Here is a 24,192-nt window from a genome sequence, read left to right as displayed (position 1 = left end):
TGAAACCATAATATGCGTTTCTTGGATAAATATAAAATCGGCATTCATTTGCTTTAGTGACATGGCAATTTTTTGTCTTTTTTGGCGATCGTTCAAACCACTAACATTCCACGTCGCTATTCTAATCACCATTGTATCTCAAGTGAAAACAATATTCTTGAAAGAAAAAATAGTAAGAAAAACAGAAATCATGGGAACTTTGCTTCTGAAGTATCACTACCATGCTACCAATAATATTTTCAGATTTTCGTGCAACCTGCTCTCCCTGTTTATTTAAAATACATAACAATACTAATACTAATACTAATCCTCCTATTAATCGCTTATCTTCAATTATGCGATTCTTAGTTTGTTGTGCCCTGTCCCCCCTCCCCCCAGCTCCCCCCCCACCTCCCCCCCCACCCAGTGTCCCCCCTGCAACCCCACCCCCCTTTACTGGCAAATAGGTCAAACTTGACCTATGTATGGCTACCTTAACCCTGAGATGACCATCTCCTCCCTCCCCCACCCAACTACTACATTATCCTTTTCTACTTTTATCCCATACACTACCGATTCATTCCCTCAGTACTCCCCTCTTGTACTTATACTCGCCACCGAAATTATATTATGAGAATTCCTGTTATTCATCATATTCCTCTTACTGATCAAATTATATCTGAAATAGTTAATTAACTCTTCTGACCCCTTTTATCCTTCAATTCCACCAGATATTCCTGAGCAAGTATTTCAGAAGAGAACACCCTATGCTGCCCATTAGCTATCACTTTTAAGCGAGACGGGAACATCAAGTACACTTCGCAGCCAGCATTTTGAAAAGGAGTTATTAATTGTCTCATCCGCCATCTTCTTTCCACGGTAGTGTGGCAGAAGTCTGGCCGAGCGAAGAAGTGTATATCTTTATAAGACCTCTTTGTCGCTGGCTTTGCCTTACTCATAATCTCTTCTCTCGCCAAAAAGTTTCCAACATAGACAAGGATCGCCCTTGGGTTACCCTCTGTATCTCCTCTTCTCTGGTTTAATGGGAACCGGTGGGCCCGCTGAATTTCATTATCCCAGTTCCATTTAGTGATTTCGGGAAAGGCCCCTTTAAACAGGTCCACCACAAAGGCCCGGACATCCTGGCCCTCTTTACCTTCTTCCACACCAAGAAGCCTTATATTATTCCGCCTTTGTCTATTCTCAAACTCCTCAAGCTTCCAGAGGACATCAGTCGCTGTCTTCTCTTGTAGACATTTATCTTCCTGAAGCTTGGCGACTACATCCTCTAGCTTCCCAGTCCTTTCCTCTACCTCTGTAACTCTTCCAGCCATATCTGCATATAATTTATTTACTTTGCGCAGGGATCCTTCTATTTTTTTATTGGCCTGTCTAGCTCTCCGGCCTTCTGCCCTTGCTTCACTCTGCATTTGTTTTAATGTTCCAAGTAGTAAATCAAAATTAGAGTTAGAGCTCTGAGCTGTGGCATGCTCCGGGTAACCATGCTGAGTAGATTGCTGGGGTTGCTGGGGTTGAGGGTGTACAGTTCCCTCTTGATAAATCTGTGATGTAGCTGAATAATCCCAATCTAGCCTCTTAGCCACCTCCTGCTGCGTAGGGCTCTCTAGATTCTGTGGTAGGGCATGTCCTTTTCCATATGACCTCGTTCTGACGCTCTTCGACCTACGGCCTCTGAGGTCTCTACTCCCGATTGTTCTTTTTGATTCTACTTCTGAGGTCTCGATTTCAACCTCAGATTTTCTGGGCTGGTGTCCTGAAGATAATGAGAATGAGGAGGACCCTAAAGCTGAGGCAGAATCCAAATCTGAGTCCAAATCTGAATCAGATCTATTGCTTAACCCCGAGGCTGAGTCCGTAGCAAAGTCCAAATGGGAAGAGCCTTTGTCCTTACCCTTACCCTTGTTTTTACCCGCCTGGTCCTCCTCGTCATCGTCCACTGAATAAAAACAATCATCAGTTGGCGAGCCTGGGATAGCTACCCCCTGCCCTGTTTTTAGGGGCTGTAATATTGGCTTGCCGCTAGTAATAGCTTGAACAGTTTCAGTTTCAGTCTGAAATTCAACCGAGCATTGGCTATCACCTGGATCTCCCATAGCAGTGGGCTGTATGTCTAATTTTGTCCCAGATTGGAGGTCAGGCTCAGATTCTGCAACCTCAGAGAGTGGACCAGTATCATTCTTTTCACTTTCCACAATTACCACCTGTATAGTCTTATTCTGACCCAACTGCATAGTCTTATCCTGGCCCCCCCCCTCTGGCTGTGTCTGTACCTGTACCTGAGTTTCCCTGGGAGCGCCGAGGAGGTCAGTGTCAACGTCGTCCTTCTCATGCTGCAGTGAATCTGATACAGCTATGTTCGCAGGGAATACGCCCCCGGCTGTAATTCGAACTGGGTTCTCGCTCCGGCTTCCCAATGCGCAGTCAGGCTCAGTCTCAGTCAGCTCACCGCTCACCCTCTCACTCCGCATGCGTGAGGCTGCGCTACTACCAACGTCCTTTCCAGCAACATCGTCGGAGGATGGGGGAGCCTTTTCTTGATCCTGGAGCAGCCCTCGGTCAGCTACTGTAGTCTTCGCTGTGGCAGAAAGAACTTCTCTCAAGGTAGGCTGGCGAAGAGCTGCGTCTCTCCCGTCTCTCCCTTCGAGCCCAGATGAACCTATTGTCACGTCAGCTGTATGGTTCTTAGTGTTCTTAGTGTTCTTCTTAGCCGGCAAAGCCTTCGGTTTCTTAACTTCTTTCTCTTTTCTCGGAGCACTCCTAGAGACCCTGTCATGTCTCTCTGCCCGAGCGGTTTTCCCGCTATCCTTCTGTGCCTGCATCTTCAAACGCGTCTTTGTTCTTAAATTGTCTGCAGGGGCACCGGGATCGCTATGTCCCGGACTATCATTCAAATAATCTTTCTCTTCTGCCCCGGGGTCCCTTGGCCCTTTTGTAGCTTGCAGATTTTTGGAGGTCATTTTCTTATTTCTCGCTAGTCCGCACCGAACACTGGAGGTCCAGACAATAGCTAAGGTTATACTCAGCTGGTTCACAGCACGGTGCTTGGGAGAAAGCACCGTCGAGTTCGCTAGGCGCAAGGCTTTCAACTGTGTCTGTAGACGCCGTCCCATGCCTCATACCTCATGTCTCAAAGCTGGAAAAATCACTCGGCCAAGTGCAGATCATAATCACTATATGCGCCCAAAAAAAGAAGGGGTAGTTGCCTGGAAACTGGAACCTCCTAGCATAGTTATGGGATAATACTACACTCTGGGTAGAGGATGGAAGAAACGGCTCTCCCCTACGGACTCCCGGCAGCCATCTTGCCCCACCTCCACCCCACTGAAATCCACTGCAAATGCAATCCGATCTAATCCACTTCAATCCACCCCACCATATGCCAATCCAATTTACCCCACTCCAATTCACCCACTCCATTCCACCCACTCCATTCCACCCAACACCATTCTAACCCACTCCAGTCCACCCCCACTCCAGTCCAGCCCTCTCCAGTCCTTCCAACTACAATCCAATCCACCCCACTCCAATCCAATCCACCTCACCCCAATACAATCCACCTCAACTTAACCCATGCCGATCCAATCCACCCTACTCTAATCCAATCTACCCCACCCCAATCTAATCCACCCCCTCCACTCCAATCCAATCTAGTCCACCTCACCCCACCTTAGTCCAATCCAGCCAAATCCAATCTACCCCTCTCCAATCCACCCCACCCCACCACACTCCAATCCAGCCCACTTCACCCCACCTCACTCCAATCCACCCCACTCCAGTTCAATCCACCCCATCCACTCCACTCTAAATCACCCCACCCTACTCCAAACCACCCTACTTTAATCCAGTCAAACCCACCCCAAACCAATCCAATCCACCCCATTCCACCCCAATTCACCTCACCCCATTTAAATCCACCCACTCCAATCTAATCCACCCCATCCAGTCCACCCACTCCAATCCACCCCAGTCCACTCAATCCAACCCACTTTACCCCAATCCGATCCACCCTGAAGAACCGGGCTCATTAAGCCTGGCGGCGCAGGGTACGCCTGAAATCTTCTGAGTTCGCCTTCCAAATTACAGAGACACGGAACACTCTGTCTGGCATAGGAACTTCAATTTATTAGCTGCAGCTAGGTACAGTTGTCCTAGAAGTACATCAGTGGTAGGTTCTCAGGAGACTGCCACTTCAATCCGTGGCTCACAGTCTTTTGTAGCGCTTGAATCCCCTAAAGCAACAACCCCCACAATGTGCAATAAAAATACAAATCATCCACAAGAAAACATTCTTTGTACAAGATACAGGATAATGGGTAATAGAAATTCCTTCCCTAAGGTCGTGTTCTCTACCCGACCCTATAGGTCAGGTGGCATAGCCATTCCTTGGTTAAATTAATTTACGACAGGACGTGTTTGCGTGTTGAAGATCGTGATTCGTAAAACAACTGGAGAGGCCGAGAACGGTCACCAAGGGTCAATAGATTGTTTATCTGGGGGATTAGTTGCTTTGAGCCGGGTCTCAGAATGGACTTAGCTCGGGTAAACAGGAAAGGTTGTGTAATATGTGCAACAGTATAGAACGTGAAAGAAACGCTATGAAGGTTGAAGGGGCCTGAGTGAGGGCAACAGCGTAATGGTGTTACAAGCAAAGATGGGCCGTATTTTGAATTTCCTCAGACCCTCCTTTTGCCATTACTCAGGCAAAGAATCCAGAGGCTGGTGTTAATCTGAATCGACTTCAATAGCCATGAACTCTACAAGCTGTTGTTGCAGCATTATCTTTGTGTTCGCTGCTTTCTGTGATACCGGATTTGGAACACACAGGGTGGCGCAGAGCCCGCATGTAGCTGGACCACATTGTAGGCAAAGGCAACATGAGAAGAGAATAGCCAAAGACGCTCCGACAAAGGTAAGAATCTTCCATCCCCATGTAGACAGTAGTCCCCCAAACCATCCCATCAGAGACCAATTCCCTTCATCCTGGTGAACGGACTCAGCGAGCTTATGTAGCTTAGAGATGGCTTGGTATACTGTAGGGACGTTGTCTGGAATAAAAATGCAACAGCTAGATCCGATCAATCTGCATACGCCCCCACGGTCAGCAAGGATGATATCTAATACCATCCTGTTCTGAAGCGTGACGAGGCGGTCTGCAGCGAGTTCTCCAGTGATGTTACTCAAAGCTCCAGCTGTTTCATTGACAGTGGCTTCTACAACTCGAATTAGTTGTCTTATGTCTCTACTGTTGGCTATTGAGCCCCAGAATGGAAGGAGTCCTTTCAAGACATCCCCGACTTCCTGTCCTGACGTATCCTGGCCAGACGCCACCCCTTTTTTCTGCAAATGATGCTTGGCATCTGCTATATATGTAGGGGGCAACAACCAAGCGATATAACAAGTGCCTCTCCAATTACCTGGTAGAGAAGTGTAAGCCTTATTTCCACACACGAAGTATGTATTACGTGAGGGAACCATGCGAGGCCAATCTGTCCCATTCAATGTCACAATATGTTGGCAATTGCTTGTACCTTTATATTCTAACCCTCCTTTCCTAATACAGAATGGTGCTTGTCCAGGTACCACTAGAAAAGTTAGTCCTTTTCGAGAGGTTCTGTTAGAGTGCAGAAAATACAAATCCGTAGATTTGGTTTGGCGATCAGCATATTCTGACTTCTCACTATCCGTCCCATATATCCTTTTTCTGTCTCGCCAACATAAATGGTATAGATGTACTCCCAAGCTCCTTACTTCTCGAGTATCCCCATCTCCAGAAAATACCCAACTGGCGCTCAATTCCCACCATGCACTACAAGAGCCATTAAATGAAAAAGGAAGGGTAATGTATGGCATTCCAGTATTCACCGAACTTGGCAAAAGACCACAAACCCAACAGTTCATCGCATTAGTGGCCAATTGATGTTGGTGTAACATGGAAACAAATGTGTTGTTGCGGAATTCACTCCTTCTTGACTCAACATGAGGTGGTAGAGTGCCATGTGTATGCATTTCAACCGTAACTTTGGGAGTAGGTTGTGTAAAAACTACGTGTAGTCCCCATCCTATACAAGCCAATTTAATACATGTTAAAATCAATATTATTAAAACCACTATAAAACGATTATGCAATAATTTACAATGCTTTGTGCTCCTTGTTTGTATTTTGTCCATTCCCTTGTTAACAGTCATTTCCAGCTTTAAATATTGCCCGTGACGGGAGGTTGCTTCACTCAGCTGTGATTGTCTGTAGTTCTTTATACTTTCCTACAAGTCCCACAGGCCTAGAGCCAAATCTTGGGTCACAATTCTGAGACTTACGATCACAGCCCTGCAATCATGTGGAAATCGGGATAAAAACAAAAGTCAATGAAGCACTATTGAGGTATTTTGTTCAGTCTGGGCCTCAAATCGTACCTCTCGGAACCAGGTAGAGTTTGTTCTTGGAAAAGGAGATGTTGTTTAGTAGTGTCCAATTTCACTGCCGGTGGTATAGCTGTCTGGAGGACCTCGTCGTCGTCTTGTCCTGCTCCGGCAAAGTCTAGGCGCGCATCGCTGAATAGTCCAAATCTTGGTACTCTTCCGGTTTCAGAGTCACTAATTCGTTTATGAACCCATTGATCATAAGGCAATGGTAGGGTCACTTTCTTGCAATGTACCCCATGTACCCAGTTCTTTTTGCCGACCACCTTTACTGCAGTACGCGTCGTCAGTAGTACCTGACGAGGTTCTCTCCAGCGAGGTTCCAAGTTCTTTGACCTCTGGAAGTTTTTGACGCAGACCCAGTCTCCCGGCCGTATGGTGTGACCAGGATCCGTTGAAGCCTGGGGCAAAGTATCTTGTACCTGTTGGTGAAGGACATGTAACTTAGTGGTTAGATCATGTAAATAGTCAATCAACAATGGAGGCTCTATCTCTGAGTATTTCTTTGGCCTTGGGACTCCCCAAACATTTGCAGGGAGTCCAAAGACAACCTCATAAGGGCTAAGCCCCATACGGGAATGGGTGGTTGTTCTGGTGGATAAGAGAGCAAAGGGCAAGGCATCAGGCCAGGCAAGACCCGTGCTGGCTTGTATTTTCACCAGCTTAAGCTTAAGGGTGCCATTATAGCATTCCACCAAACCTGCTGACTGAGGATGGTTTGCTGCGTGGAATTTTTGCTGGATGCCAAGGCCTGTACATACTTTCTGCATGATCTGACCCACAAATTCACTTCCGTTGTCACTCCAAATAATTCTCGGTAACCCAAATCTTGGCAGAAACTCCTTCAAAAGGACTTTTGCCGTGGATAGAGCAGTATTATCTTTCAGGGGATAGGCCTTTCGCCATCGGGAGAAGGCACATACCACAACAAGAACGTACTTCAGATTGTTACATCGTTCCATGTGGATGTAATCTATTTGTAAAACCTCAAAAGGGTAAGTTGCGGGAGCAAAGTGTCCTGCTGGTGTTGGTGTTCCCTTCCCCGGGTTATGCATCAAGCATACAATACAATGCTTAACCAGATTGTCCGCACATTTAGGGATCCCCACATTCTTCCATACCGGAGCCAGAAGCTTGCATATACCTTTAGCGCTAATATGGGCTGGACCATGTGCCATGGTAACTACTGGGAGTACACAAGCATCTGGTAACAACCAGCGTTGATGTTCTGACAAGTCTGTCCAGCACCCTGTCACATCCAATCTTCCTATACTTTCTTTCCACGTACTCAATTATTTCTCTGTGGCCTCTGCCTGGATCGTTTTCACACTGTCCACAGTATTCTCACACATCCCTCCTTGTGCAACCCATCTAGCAGAGCCCGCAACATACATGCGGCTTGTAGTGTCTCTAGCTGTCTCTTTCGCTATGTGGTCTGCGAAAGCATTTCCTTGACCTACATCATCAGTGATCTTCTTATGTGCACTACACTTCACAATCGCTATCTGAGTGGGCAAGGTGAGTGATTCAAGGAGGTCATTTAGCAATTGGCCATGCTGTATCTTAGTGCCATGGGATGTGAGAAACCCTCTTTTCTTCCACAGGCGGCCAAAACTATGAGCCATTCCAAACGTATACTGACTATCAGTATACACATTCACCCTTTTTCCTTCAGCCAACACACAAGCTCTAGTCAGTGCTATCAATTCAGCTGCCTGGGCTGAGTTATGTATAATACGCGCTGTTTCTACAACAGTGTATAAGGTAGTGACTGCATAGGCTGAGGTCGTTTCACCATTGGGAAGCTTAAAACAAGAACCGTCCACCCATAAGGTCCCATCCGGGTCCGGGAGTGGAGTATCCTTTAAATCAACTCTGCCTTTTGTCTCTTCCTCCGTGCGGAGGAAGCAGTCGTGTTGCTCCTGAGTGTCATTTTCTACTGGAATTGGTAGCAATGTTGCCGGGTTCAAGGTATTACATCGTTTAATGTGTATGTGGCTAGCCAAGAGAGTCAATTCGTACCCCGAAAGGCGGGCACTCGTGAGATGTTGAGTCTTTGTTCTGTTTAGGAGGGTGTCTACTGCATGCGGTACCATGACCATAAGGGTATTATCTAATACCAATCCAGCAGACTGGCGAATGGAAACTGCCGCTGCTGCTGTAGCCCTCAAACAGCTAGGTAATGCCTTGGCTACCGGATCTAACGTGGCCGAAAAATAGGCACAGGGGCGTTACTTGTCCCCAAATCGTTGCGTTAAAACTGATAACGCGCAACCTTCTTTCTCATGAACATAGAGTGTGAAAGGCTTACTGTAATCAGGAATACCTAACACAGGGGCAGAGCACAAGGCAGTGCGTAAATCAGTGAAACTTTTCTGACATTCCGCAGTCCATGGAAGAGGTTGCGGTGTATCTTTAAGAGTAAGTGGCAACAAGGGTTTTGCCAGGAGGGAAAAATTGGGGATCCATTGTCTACAATAAGAGGTAACACCTAAAAAGGCACGCACCTCTTTTTGCGTACATGGAATAGGCATTTGGGCAATTGCTTGGATTCGTTCTGGGGTCAATCGCCGTCCCTCCTTTGACAAGAGATGACCTAGGTAGGTAACCTCTTGGCAGCAATATTGCAATTTTGATGGTGAAACCTTGTGGTTGTGGTCAGATAAGTAGTGTAACAGTGAAATTGTAGCCTTTTTACAAGTGTCTTCAGAATCTGCTGCAACCAACAGGTCATCCATATATTGAATGAGAGTGGCTCTTGGTGGTAAACACAAAGTATTGAGCTGTGATTTCAATGCTTGACTATAAATGTAGGGGCTCTCGCAATAGCCTTGAGGAGCTCGCTTGAACCGGAAGCTTCGGCCTGCTAAGGAGAAGCCAAAAATATCCCTACTTTCCTCAGCAATGGGAATGCTGAAGAAAGCATTTTTTAGGTCAATGACGGAAAACCAGGAAGCTGAGGCTGGTATCATTGTTAGCAGGGCATTAATATCCGGGACAACAGGGAATTGAGATACCACAATCTTGTTGACCTCTCTGAGATCAATCACAAAACGATAGACAGGTGGCTGAGAAGGGTTGGTTCGTTTAAAAACAGGCAGAACAGGGCTATTGCATACATTTCCCCCTAGTCTCTTCGACCACATTGTTTTGTACCAAATCATGAACTGTAGTCAAAAGAGCTTTTTCGCCGTCACTGGAAATTTTATATTGTGTAATGCGAGGAAATTTAGTATTAGGCTTGAGTGTTACAATGTAGGGAGGAATCCGCAGGAGGCCCACATCATTGGGGCCGGTGGCCCAGAGGGTGGCTGGAAGAGATTGTAATTCAGGGAGAAGCTGATCTTTAGACAAGTACATCGGTGAGGTCAATTTCTTACCTAAGGTAAGACGTACACCAGAAGGGGGAACAGTGTAATGTTGCATACAATCTCTTCAATAAATCCAAACCCAACAAATTTTCACCACAACCAGTTGTTAAAAGGAGCTGGGCCTCCAATTTGTAAGGACCAATTGAAATGGGCAAAGGGCATGAAACTGGGTTCTGAACTGGGGCGCCAGAAAAACCTACAGAAACATTTGTACATCCAGACAAAGGTGCCCCAGGGAGTTTAGAGTGAATCATAGAGCTCTTTGTTGCACCAGTGTCTAATAGGAATGGTTCTGTAACACCTAGTGCTTCCACATCAACATAAGGCTCGCTTTGGTCCACAGGAACTGATACTACTCCCTTACTTTGTCCATGGCTGTCCTAGTTAGGTTGGGAATTCTGACTCTCATCCTCAGTATAGTAATCACTGTTGTAATAGTTGGTAGACTGAACATTTTGCTGATCAAAATAATTTGTGGAGTTTCCAGGAGGCATGGAACGTTGGTTATTAGGCGGCGTACCTCGTCCTCTACTTCTTGGTGCTGGCTGATAACCACCCTGGCCTCGTGACGTGGGAATACCGCTCGTGCGCTGTGACAAAACCTGGCAATTATACTTTAAATGGCCTTCTTCTTTCCAGTAAGCACATTGATTTTGGCCCAGTGGGGGTCGGGGAACGAAAGGCCCAGACCTCTGCGACTGTCTCTGGTATGGTGGAGACGGCTGATATTCACGTTGGGCAGGGCGAGGAGGATAAGCCTGGTGCAAAAGAACTTTTGTTTTGAAATCTTTGTTCTTTTTATCAAGTTTCTCTCTTTCCTCTTTATCCCTATTTTCATAATACTGGGCAGTAGCCAATATCTGGGCCGAAGAGGAGACCGCCCACGCACTTTCAGAATTCTTCAATTTATTAGATATTTCCGGAACCAAATTTGACACAAATTTGTCTACAAACAACCGTTGGCCACCTTCCGTGCTCATATCCTGACCACTATGATCGATGAACGTCTCCTCGAAACGAGTGAAGAAATCAGAGACGTTTTCATCCGCTTTCTGCTTACAAGCTGCTAACTTATCCCAATTAACTCGCAGAGGGGGCATCATAGTTTTCAGTAAGGTAATGATCCTAGATGGGAGTTCTGTAATTAGAGCCTCAGGTTTGGCACCACCCACTTGGAGTCTGTCCGCGGCGAGTATGGCAACCCAGTCACCCCCCAGTTCCCTCGCATGGTCCTCCTTCCGAATCCTAGCCCATAACGGGTGTGGGACCACATTACCCATTAGCATGTCTATATCGGCCAAATTCATAATACATGCATCGACAGTTTGGGACAACTCTTTGTAGTACCCAGCAGGATTTTTACGGGGGTCCGGTAACAACTGTTTAAGGGCCTGTGAGAAAGTGGCTCTGTATATACAGTTCCTTAATAGGTACAGGGTGTACAGAGTCCACAGACCCCAAGGGTTTAACAGAGGTTAAAGTTAGATATAACCTTACTCTCCAAAGTGGTAGCCTGGTCGAGCAGTAAGGCAGTATCAGAGGACAGTGTAAAGCACCAGTTGTACACACTCAGTCAGCAAATAGTTCCACACACTCAATAACTGAACTCTAGGCCAATGGTTTGTATATAAAAAAATATATGCTTGTTTTTTTTTAGAACCAACACTTGGAATTAAAATATATTTTCTCGACAGGAGATGTTTCATAAAAAATACTTTTGTATATGCAATAGACTTTTTAGTAGTTGCAGTAGGCAACTCTATTTCTAAACACAATACATTGAGCTCAATGATAAATTCAAGTTTTATGTAACAGGTTACTTTTTAGATTACTTTTGTAATTCCAAGACTGGATCCTAGATTCAGTCCTGGGTCAGTTCTCAGAATCAGTTGATGAAAGTCGACTTTGGTACTGCAATGATTTCTAACTAATATTTAGCTATTTTAAAAGTTAACACTTAGAAAATATTTCAGAGCAAAACAATCAATGATTCCCCACGGAAGAAAATTCAGGTTATAGGTACAGTATGTTATCGTTACTTTTGTAATCCAGTACTGGGTGCCTAGACTCAGTACTGGGACCTTTATCCAAAACAGGTAAATAATTACGTTTTCAGATGTTATACGATTTTTGAAGAATATTTAGAAATTGCAGAAATCAACACTTAGAAGAAATTTCACAGAAAAACAGTCAATGGTTTCCTATGGAAGAAAAATGAGTTAAAGGTAAGTATAGTTGTGGGTACTTATCAGAGTCAGTGCTGGGCACCAAGATCCAGCACTGGGAGCTCACCTAAGAGCAGGTGAGTAAATTCGTTTTTGTCACTCGGCTGATTTTTGGTGAATATTTGAAGATTTGAAAAGTCCACACTTAGAAGAAATTTCAGGAAAAAGCCAGTCAATGTTACCCTATGAGGAAAATAGAGTTTGCGGTTTAAGGGTAAGTACTCGACTGGCAGAGTTGAGGTTCTGGGCACAGACCCAGGGTCCCCCAGGGTCAGGTAGGTACAGTTGGTTCACCCTCAGCGACTCTAGGGCGGCCGGGTGCAGAGTGAGTTAGGCCCAAGGTTATCCTATGAGGGATAGGGGGGCCTTGTTTGGTGGCTGCTGTCTGGCAAGCCATGCGGCTGTGGGAGCTGGGCTCCTGGTCACTTACTCAGGGCAAGTGGGGAAGTAGGAAGGAATAGAGTTTTCACTGCCAGGGCCACTCGGGCGGCTGGGTGCAGAGTGCTTTTGAGCCTTCGGGCGCTCAATGGAAGTCAATGGGAAATCTACGGTTAGGAAAAAGACTGCAAGCTCGGGGACGAGGACTCTTCAGGTGCCACCACCACTTCGAGAGGTAAGTTGGGTAGTTGGAGGATAGGTAGGTACCCCGGGATTAGACACAGAGGGTCGTGGGGCGCCGGGTGCAGGGGTGCCTTTTGGTGTCGGAAAATCTTACCCTCTGTTGATCGCGGTTGGGGTGGCACACTGTTCTGAGGCTGCAGGCTTCTTCAGGATTGTCGAGGGGGGTCCTTGGGTGCCGGACTCGGGGTCACAGTCGCCGTGGGGTCGTCCTCGTGGGTTTAGTTCACTCCGGCACCGGTCAGGCTTGGCTGGTGCAGAGTGGGCTGGGATCGCGGTTCCGGGCTGCTGCCAGGGGTGAAAGGTAGGTTCTGAGTAGAGCCTCTACTCATGGGAGTCCCAGGGAATCAGAGTTCAAAGGCAGCCAGGTCCTCCGGGGTTTCTGAGGTTGCTGGCCACAAGAGATGCCGCGCTGGAGCAGGGGCAGGTTCGAGGGTCGACAGGGCGGTAGGGCTGGGGCCAAAGCAGTTGGTGTCTTCCTCTTTTTAGCAGCTGCAGGGCAGGTCTTTGTTCTTCTTGCTCTTCTTGTAGTTTCGAATCTGGGATCTGGGGAAGGAAGGTTCAGGGTGCCCCTAAATACTAGATTTAGGGGCGTTACAGGTAGGTGAAGGGCAGGGGCCAATGGGTCCCTGTCCTGGGGTGGGTACACCCCTATCCTGCCTCTCTCCTGTGGGAGGGGGGCAGGAGCCTAGTCCTGATTGGGCAGGGCTTCCCATCTTCAAGATGGCGAGAGCCCGGAGATGTGCTTCACCTCGCCTCCCCCACCTGAGGGGTGGGGTTGGCAGGCTGGCACATCCCCTGTCCTTATTTGGGGTTTCCGGCCAAGCTTCCCGCCAGAGTGGGGGGTTGCAGTGGCCTGGGGAAGCTCACAGAGGCGGAATGCCTTTGAAGCTTCCCCCTGCCCATCCTGGGGGAGGAGATTTAGCACCTCGCCCAGGATGTTCATTGTTGTAGGCCCAGGAGAGCAGGGGCTCTCCTACCCAGGGGTCCAGCAACATGTCTGCTGTGTGGCAGCCTAGGCAGCCTCAGAACAGAAGTGGATTGTAGGTTTAGGATTCATGGGGCCTCTCTAAGATGCCCTCTGTGGTGCTTTGTACATTAAATCACACACTGGCATCAGTGTGGATTTAATGTGCTGAGCAGTTTGATACCAAACTTCTCAGTCTTCAGTGCTGCCATTATGGTGCTGTGGAGTTCGTGTTTGACAAGCTCCCAGCCCCATATTCTCTTAGCTGGCAGCACTGCACTTACAGGACCCAGGAATGGACCTGGGTACTGTAGGGGCACAGGGCTCCTGCCTCTGTGTCCACACCACTGGCATAGGGCACCCAGCTAGAGGGGTGGCTGATAAATGCCAGGGCAGTGTAGGTTGTGGGCATGGCACACAGGGATGTGTGCCATGTCGACTCTCTGTTTTGTCTTGTATCCAGACACTCAGCCTGCAAGAGCAGTGTGTGTGTGTTAGGGTACAGGGCCTCTAAGGGTGGCACAATGAGTGCTGCAGCCCTTAGAGGCCTTCCCTGGTCACAAGGCCCTGGGTACCTAGGGTACCATTTACCAGGGTCTGACATGTGGCCAGGGTTTGCCAATTTGGATTTTGGCTGTTAGGCAGTTTTTAGGGAAGGAACACAGGCCCTGGGCACCTGATTGGCAGGAGCCCAGGGCACAACAAGGAAAAGTGCATCAGCTATCAGGCAAAAAAGGGGGGGGTTACTGCAACAGAAACCCACTTTCTTACAGGGCCAATACCTTAGATCGTTTCCACAGAACGTGTATCCACACGCGTTGAAAGTGAGCAGGCATAATAGGATTAGCACCCTGAGCTGCAACCTCCTCTCTCCACACTGGGGGAACCTCTCGCATGGGATAGTGTTTTAATTTTCGCCTGACGGAGGAGTCACGTTTTGGCAAGGACCGGCAGGCAAGCATCATTCTAAAAGTGACAAGCGTTCCTACCGCGTCCTCGACCTCTGCGCCCACAATCAGCCCTTTATCAAACTCGGCCTGTACATCGAGCAGGCCCTGAGCAGCTCGTCCCAATCCCATATCCTCCCACTCTTGACTTAAAATTTTACACATAGTATCAAAACCATATCTCTGTGTTGGTGCCTCCCACTGCTGAACGGTGACCATAATATCTTGCACACTATACTGGGGGCCATTCGTGATCCACCTTCAGGCTTGAATATCTAGCACTTCCCGTTCCTCCGGACCTGGGAGCTGACTACGAGTTTGTCTACGAGGAGGAACAGGGGTCATTTGAAATGTCCCAAAGAGAGGGGACAAAAGGCCAGAAACGGTATCGATCATTCGCCTCCGAGCGGAGGGAGAATTCGTCATTAGGACAGGAGACAGAATATTAGGCGGGGCAGAAGAGGAAGTAACATTTACGGAGGGAGCCGAAGGTAAGGGAGAGCTCGGCAATGCCGGAGAAAGCTGTGGTGGGGGTGCAGGAACCGGTTGGGGAGCGACAGGAGGGACAACAGGCGGGACAGGGGGGGCAGGTGCTAACAATAAAGGTGCATTCGCTCCGGGGGCAGGCGGTAATCCAAAAGGTACATTAGCTCCCTGCGCATAGGGTGGGGGTAATCTCAACAGATGGGACATTAAAGGATCCTTCTCAGGGTCCACATTTTTCTCCGCAGGGGAAGTTGGCAACACTGGATAACATTTATCTACCGCCATACGATGTTGCCTATCTGAGACCTCAATCGCATGATCGGTTTCATTATTTTTAAACTGTTGCGCAGCTTGCAAAATAGACATATCCCTCCTATCTCTTTTAGCTTGTTTTATTTCTTTCTGCTTGGCCTCCTTACGCCATAGGCGAAAAGGGTCAAACATAGCCGGCCGGGCTTTTCGTTTAAACAAAGTGTTCTCCAAATTATCTAAAATATTGAGCTCAAAACTGCCATTCTGTGGCCATCGTAAAACACCATCTTTCCTAGTATAGCGAACCCATGCCTCATTAAAAGCTATGGGGCCAATACCATGTTTAAAATATACTTCATAAGTGGGAGTTCCGGCCGGAGGAATTGGACAAGAGTCCTCCAGTCGGGAAGCCCTATCGCGATTATAACAAAACCATTTTCCAAACTTACTGAAACTAGGCATCGCTACCACAGCAGTTTCTTTACAAACTTCAAGGGGTTAATTAGTCACTTTATAGTACAAAAAAAACTGCACTCACCCCTCGGTTTCGGCTTTTGCAAAAGTCGAACAAAGACAAAACAAAGACAAAGGAGTGGCCACTATACTTAACTTAACCAGATGTTTCCGTACGCCAACAGAGGTCCGTCTGATGTCTCGCGATACAAATTACCAAGGGAGCCAAAGCGTGGCCGCAGTCAGGGCAGCAGGTCTTTGCAGCCGTTGGAAGGGAGAAGCCACACGGTAAAAAACCTTCAGTCCACTTACGACATGCAGGGGTCGATCACGTGGTGCACGTCCTCCGGAATTTTCTTGCGGGGCTCCTCACGATCCTCGGGCTGGACCCACGACCTCTGAAGCGGCCTCACAGAGGGCACCAAATTGAAGAACCGGGCTCATTAAGCCTGGCGGCGCAGGGTACGCCTGAAATCTTCTGAGTTCGCCTTCCAAATTACAGAGACACGGAACACTCTGTCTGGCATAGAAACTTCAATTTATTAGCTGCAGCTAGGTACAGTTGTCCTAGAAGTACATCAGTGGTAGGTTCTCAGGAGACTGCCACTTCAATCCGTGGCTCACAGTCTTTTGTAGCGCTTGAATCCCCTAAAGCAACAACCCCCACAATGTGCAATAAAAATACAAATCATCCACAAGAAAACATTCTTTGTACAAGATACAGGATAATGGGTAATAGAAATTCCTTCCCTACAGTCGTGTTCTCTACCCGACCCTATAGGTCATGTGGCATAGCCATTCCATGGTTAAATTAATTTACGACAGGGCGTGTTTGCGTGTTGAAGATCGTGATTCGTAAAACAACTGGAGAGGCCGAGAACGGTCACCAAGGGTCAATAGATGGTTATCTGGGGGATTAGTTGCTTCGAGCCGGGTCTCAGAATGGACTTAGCTCGGGGAAACAGGAAAGGTCGTGTAATATGTGCAACAGTATAGAACGTGAAAGAAACGCTATGAAGGTTGAAGGGGCCTGAGTGAGGGCAACAGCGTAATGGTGTTACAAGCAAAGATGGGCCGTATTTTGAATTTCCTCAACCCCAATCTATTCCAATCCACCCAACTATCTCATGCCACTCCACTCCAAGCCACTCCACCCTAGTCCACCCCACTCCACGCCACTCCACACCACGTCACTCCAGTCCACTCTACGACACTACACTCGATGACACTTCACTCTACAACACTCTCTTTAACTGAGCCACTGAACTCTACTCTCCTCTAAAATACTTACCTCCCCCTACTCCCTTCTAGGACACTCCATGCCACTAACTTGTAGCCACACTGAACAGCAGCCACACTGGTGTACAACATGGCAAAACCACATTGTCAAAGCCAATAGCTGTTGTATAGGCGAGACCTATTGGCTTTTTTCACTCTTGCAGCCTTTTTCTAATGTTTTAGTGAGAACTTGAGTGCGTGTTCTATTTAATCTTCCCCATTGTTCTTTCTACTCTGTGTCTTTCCTATAGACTTTACATGCATGTTTATTTCTCCTTTTTCCCCTGTATGAACGTTCCCGTTGTTGTATAAAAGTGTCAAGTGTCAAGCACTCTAAACCAGACAATTTGGCTTTGGCAATGCCTGTTTTTATTGTTTGTTTCTAAGCTAAGATGCGTCATTTCAAAACTTAACTATTGCTGAGGGGATGTGCTGGTTCACCACAAGCAAAAAGAATGTCATTTTTTTTCCATTTTTAAATATTTTTCCAAGTGTCACGCATAGAAATTGCTGAAGTTAAAAAAAAGGTCAAAGAGACAGAAAAATTAATTTTCTTGCATCTAAAGTAAGTTTGCCTAAAGGATCGTTCTGGTTTCCTCCCTCAGGCACTATAATGGATATGGGTTCCACCTGCTATGAAAATTATGTCAATGTTAAGTCAGAGCAGGGCTCAAAATATTGTCTTGCAAAAATAATGTGCACAAAAATAAAATATCACACATTGGAATTGACAGTAGAAAATCTACACCCAATAGAATGATATGTTTGTAAACAATATTTAGGATAGAATATTTTTGTTCGGCGATATTTTTGCAAAAGATTTTCTGACATAAAACCGACTGAACTGTTATTCAGTAAGAATCAACTGCGATCTTTTACTATAAGTCCTCTTGCTTTCACTTGCATAAATTCGCCAGCACCACACCTCCATTTTAGGTTGTGCAGCCTGGGCAGGGTTTCACAGCACCCTGGCTGAACTCTCTACGCCTTCCCCACATACAGCAGGCCTCTGTGCATTAGCCTGCATGGAGAAGTGCATTGTTTTAGCCAAGATAGAAGTTTATACGGCATCAAATATCTTATTGTGCCTTGCTGTGCCAGACGTCCTAGGATTTTTGAAATACTCTCTATATCCCTGCGGTTATGTTCTGTACTGCCATGTTTTGTGTGACTTGATTGGTGCGAGTGCGATTGGGGTTTACATATATAAAGGACTGCATCTATGGTCCTTTTCAGTTTAAGATAGTTTGGAAACCATTTTACAGCAATGGGCTTCGAGTGTGTGATATTGAAGTCTAAGAAAATGTTGCTGCAGGGCTTTACCAATTGCTTCTGCGGCTCTTGATTTAGTAATATGGCCTTTGTTAGGCAGTTGTGCACACCGTGAGCTTGTTATTGCTTGCTACAAGGCATCCCAGAGTGAAGTTCTTGCATCAACTGCTGTGCCATTATATCAACGGCTTCCGACTTTAATATCGAACAGGTCTCGGGTGCGATCATTGATTCTTGGAGGATAAACATTCTGTAGTGCGGCACCAGAGCTACGCCATTTTCTCTCGCCTAGGGGCATATCGTCAACGGCCAGCGATAATTATCGCTGGCCGTGTTTAGCGTGAACAATTTTAACGCCGCCTATCGCCGGATTCTATCGCCCGGCTAGCGCACTATTAGCAACGCACATCGCCGAGGCGATAGAAATCCCGGCAATAGCGGTGTAATATAGCATTATCTCAGTATTTCCAGAGATAAAACACAGCGTTAGGGCAAATATAGTAAATAGGGAGATGTGGATTTCTCATGACAATCCACCTCCCATGACAAGTATGGCTAGGTAATAAAAATAGTAGGCGTAAGAAACCGGCGACACACCCGGTTAGCGCTGCTTTTTAAGCCGCTAGGCGGGATAGCGATTTCCTTGTTGATAGGGAGAAGCCGGGTAAGCTTTTATTTTCTCTGGATTCCTGCCGGGAACGCATACCTCGCATCTCATTAGCGATGCGATGTGAGACGCTAAGGAAATGGGCGCTAAGGCATGGATCCACGCGTTAGCGTATCCATGCTGATAGGGTGATAAAATTATCGCCGCTTTTTGTCCGAAAACGGACGCTAAAGCGGGGATAATTTTATCGCCAGCCCTTGCTGATATGCCCCCTAGTGTCGACAGTAAGGGGCATATCAACAACAACCGGCGATAATTATCGCTCAGCGCTCTTAGCGTGAGGATAATTATCGCCGGCTAGCGTGAATTTTTATCGCTGAGATAGCGTGCTATTAGCAACGCTTATCTCAATAGCGATAAAAATCTACACGCTAACAGGCTAACGTGAGATTATCGCTGGAAACCCAGCGATAATCACACATTACCTTGTTGATAGGGACAGGCAAACTTAGCCATGATATCCTCCTTCCATAGGATATCATGGCTAAGTCTGAAAATTAGCAGACGTAAAAAAGCAGAGTTAACCGCGGTTAGCGCTGATTTTTTTTGTCTCTAACAGGGTTAGCGACATTCTTGATAATAGGAGAAATGTCGCTTAGCGACATTTCTCCTATTATTTTACTCTGGAACGCCCCCTTTGCATCTCATTAGAGATGCAAGGGGAAGCGTAGAGTAAAAGGGTGCTAACATGCAAATTTGCGTGTTAGCACCCTGTTGTTGATAGGGTGCTAGTTTTATCTCTGCTTTTTTGGCTTTTAAAGCCAAAAAAGACGTGATAAAGCCCTTGTTGATATGCCCCATAGTCTCCTCCTTTCCAGTCCTGGTTCAAAAATATGTTTCCGTTTCTCCTCTGACTCTGCGTCTAACCCTTCCAGTGTCGGTGCAGTGGTGCTTCAGCTCCCCAGTATGAGACCAGTGAAGCATGGGGGGGCGATGGGTAGTTTGCTTAGCATTCAGACAGTGCCGCGTGCCTCAGTGTATTTTAGTGCAAAGATGGCGCACGATTCCTCTTGGTTGCAAGTTGTATGCAAACGGACTTGCCCTCTGTGTAATTGCCTGAACATGTGTTCAGATGGCTGCTGCTGCTGGGGCCCGACGCTCAGGGTTTTTGGCGACTGGGACTTATTTTTTATCATCAGACTTTCTCTCAGATCAACAGCATGAGCAGCAGAAAAGAAAGACAGAAGGAAAATGAAAATATCAGAAAACAGTGACAAAGGGGAAAAGCAGGGATGAGAAAGAGCCTGCAAGAGACATGAAGTTTGTGCTAAAGGAAGAAAAACTCCTCAGGTCGAATCAACCATAGGACTCAACAGTGCTGGGGAAGGGCTCCTACGAAAGATTTGTGGCTCGTGTAATTACACTGAGAGGCTGGCCGAGGCAGGCATTGCCAATGGGACCTTGAGAGGAGGGCGCTTGGGTCGTGACTGATCTGTAGAGGATGCCTACTTACTGTGCCAAAAGTCTCATGCCCCTTTTCAGTTAAGCCTTACAAAGGGGCGGTCTCCCTCCGTCTCCACCTAAGGCCCATAGGCCTTGTAGGGCACAGACTGACATGGGCCTGGCTCACTCTTAACCAAGCCAGCCTTTCAGACCAACATATATCTCGGTAATTCCAAAGATTTCTCCTTCTGCCACACCACACCAACAAAAGATTGTGACTTACACAAATGCCACAACCGTAACATACCGCACAACGTAGCATTACAACATAACATGGAGTGGCATAACATTACATACCGTACTATAAAGCAGACCATACATATGATGATTCTCTCTTCAGTATGTGTTGCTTTTACTGAAAAAAAAAAAAAAAAAAAACACTGGTGAAAATCATGACCTTATAGCTGCTCTTGGGTTATTATTTGATAGAAATTACACCGTGGAGATATTCTATGGAATGCACTGCTGGCTACCCTGCATAATGTGCATTTAGAAGGTTGGAAGAGCTCCAATGCTAGAGATGCCAATTCTTCATTGAAGGAGAGCACTTCTGTCAATCAAACAGCATGGTCTGTGTTAGAAATGGGAGTCTCTGATTGGCAGGGGTATGCACCCTTAACCAAGCAGGGGCCACCACTCTATTCAGGGTGAGGCCTAGGCCGCCCTCAGGGGCCCTGTACTCACCCTCTGGTAGCTTGGCCCAGAGCAGAAAGGCTTCTCCTGAGAGGCAATGTGTGAAGTAGTTGTGTACCACAGACCCCCAGCAACACAGGGAGAACACCACAATAAAATAGGTGCTACACAGGTTTAGAAAAATAAGGCACCTTTATCTAGGGAGAGTATGCTTAAAGCAATACAGATCCAATCCTTGTCTTAATTAATTCTTATAAGCAGTTTAGCTAAAGTACTATTTAGTTAGAATAGACACAATCTGGCAATGTCCTGAATCTCTTAGGGTCTGCTTTAGGGCCTTTACGGTATTATCACGTCTGGAAATGTGCCACTGCCGGCCTGCTCGGGGAAAGTTGTAGTCAGAGCGTGGGTCTTTTACCTGCCGGGAGCGCAGTGAATAGCCACTGGAACCACACGGAGAGGTACCCTCCCTCTCTTTAGGCGGACAGCCGGGATTCCGCCAGCTGGGAGGTGTGCCGTAAGACTCACCGGGACTGCAGAGACTCACTTGCGAGTTGGTCCACTCCATTGAGGGGGTTGCAGTCATGCCGGGTGAAGTCCGATGGCGTGGTGCTGATGGAGTATTCCGGGGCGAGGCAGGATGATGCGCCAACTCGAGCGTGACTCGTGAGGTGCGATCCCCCCCTTCGACTGCGAGGCACGGCTGTGGGTCCTTTACAGCATGTAACCACGCACTGAGGCACAATTCAGCTTACAGTCATGAAGTATTCTTGTCGTAGAATCGGCAGAACACAGGCTGGTGATGATGACTCCCTGTCTCTGCACACTGTTAGGAGGGATCGTGCAGAGGTCCTCTACGATCTGGGACCTCAGGGAAGGGCAGGGGGCAAGTCAGCCACCCTGGGTCACTCTGGAGATGTTCTTCAGTTCTCCCTGGCAGGACAAAGATCAGCAGCCAGTAAGGCAGCTCAGCATGGCGGGGTAGCAGTTCCTGGGAACAGTCAAACTCAGCACGGTGGCAATCTTCCTGGTGCAGCAGTTTTTACTCCAGCAGAGTTTATTCCTGGTCCAGCAGTATAACAAAGATGTGTGGCCAGGGCCCTATTTTTATACCCTGGTACCCAGCTACTAAAAGGGGGCAGAAGCTTCTGGAAGGGTTCTGGGGTGTTCCCTGTCTCACCTGACCTGGCTCCTGGCTATCTGCACTGACAAAGCAGGGTCGTTAAACCTATTGTGGGGCAGCAGAGCCCAGCCTATTCAAATGTAAGTGTGAATCACCACTCCCTCCAAGAAGGTCATCAGTATGCAGATGAAGGCAGCCCTTCCTGAGTTTGGGGGAGTCTGCAAGTGTGCGGCTGCCACCCTGGGCCAGACGTGGCTTGGGCAAGCTGCAGGTACACAGAGCTAAGTGAAGGGCAGAGAAATGTCCACTTTCTAAAAGTGGCATTTCTGAGACAGTAATGTCAAAACCCCAATACACCACTAGAGAGGGTTCCTCACTACTATTCCAACCATACCAAACATGACATATCTACTACTTACCATTCAGGAGTTATCACTTAAAGGGATATAAGGGAATTCCCAATGCTGGCCTATGGAGGGGTAGGCCTCACTCCGATGGCAGAGGCCTGCAGCAGGTATGCCTATGTCACCATGTTTTAGGAGAGAGCACCCGCACCTTAGCACTGATCAGAAGTGGTAAAGTGCCCAGAGTCCTAAGTCTAACAAAAATGTACTGCTAAAGTGAGAGGCAAAAGGGCAAAAAGGTAGGGGGAGACCGACCTAAGGCTGACAGGTCGAACAGTCTGTGACCACAGTGTCCCTTTGTCTGGTTTCTAAACTGTGTTGTGGGCCCCAGCTGCTGGTCTTGCTGATTCTTTCAGAGCCTTTTTTAGTTCTGCTAAATGTTCAAAACTGTACTCGACCGAAATGAAACATTTTACTCCCTTCTTTTAAGTCCTTCTGATTTTGAACGCGGAATACTAAATATGCCCTTGAAGGCGCAGGGTTTAAGCTGTCCTTCAAGCTCTTGTGACTATAAAAATGTAAGCTTTTGTTTTAATAGTTTCTCTATTGCAATGAGTGTTTTAGGCACACAAGCTTTCCTTTTGCACAGCGTTCTTGTTAAACCAGCGTAATTAACATGTACATTTTTACACCCACAATTTCCACTTCCTGCTTTCTAAAACCTACTTTTGTGGTGCATTTTCCACCCTTGCAAGTGTAGGGCTGGAAGTGGGGACATGAGTGAATTTGAAACGGGGACTACAGGCGGCCGTGTCGGAAGCAGAAACCACCCAATGTGTTCATCTATACGAAGCCCCTCAATGGAGGTTGATTGTGAACTCGTTTGGAGTAACTGCTAATCCCACGGGCTACAGTTGCTACCAGGTGTGGACTTTTGTCTGAATCGGAGTTTCTTATCTTCAAACCAGGGATACCTCCAGGGAGGCGTGTTTTGAACACCAATGTCAACACCTTTTCACTGTTTTCCAAGCACTTCTTCCTGGATGAATTTCAATAGCGAAATGTGCACAGGAAAATATCAGAGGTGCAGGTTTTCCCACCAAAATTGTAAGATCAAAATGCGCGCAAAAAAGCTTGACCTGCGAATTCTCATTTCTTGTGAAAAACACAAGCAAAGCAAAATATATTCATGGTTGAAAACATAAGAAAAAGCAAAGTCGACGCACCTTTGAGGGTAACAATCACCTGCGAGATTTTCACTGGTAGAATTTCCACCAACTTATGTTTTGGTGTTCATATATCAATCAGTGATATTGTGACAGCCAAGAAAAGAGTGTCTTTGCAAAAAACGGTAGGCTCAAGTCTTTAATTCACGAAATAAACTAATAATAACACTGTGCCCTCAACATCTTTGGCCCCAACCCTGCGTCAAATACAGCAATAATCAGAGTTGAGTGGGCCCTTCAGGCTGCCGGTCCCGGTGCCACTGCACCTGCTGCACCAATGGAACCCGCGTCCCCTGGCATCCATGCCTGAATGCCTCCCATACAGGCTCTCCCAGCAAATCCCCCCTCTTGCCCATTATATGCATTATCACATACCCACTTTCAAGAGTGAGATGGCTGTGCGTGGTGAAGATGGTTCTAGCTAATGCATGTGTGAAAAACATGCCGTTTATTGCACATTAGCTGCTGAC

General features: G+C 47.0%; 1 protein-coding gene across 1 annotated transcript in view; it reads left to right on the top strand.

The window, feature by feature from the left end:
- SV2C (synaptic vesicle glycoprotein 2C) overlaps positions 1 to 24,192 on the top strand; it is a 784,750-nt gene that overhangs the window by 549,054 nt on the left and 211,504 nt on the right. The gene's annotated exons all lie outside the window — the stretch shown is intronic.

Source organism: Triturus cristatus, chromosome 2_1 (genome assembly GCF_964204655.1).
Source record: "Triturus cristatus chromosome 2_1, aTriCri1.1, whole genome shotgun sequence".
Classification (NCBI taxonomy): Eukaryota; Metazoa; Chordata; class Amphibia; order Caudata; family Salamandridae; genus Triturus; species Triturus cristatus.
This window is presented reverse-complemented; position numbering and strand designations above follow the sequence as displayed.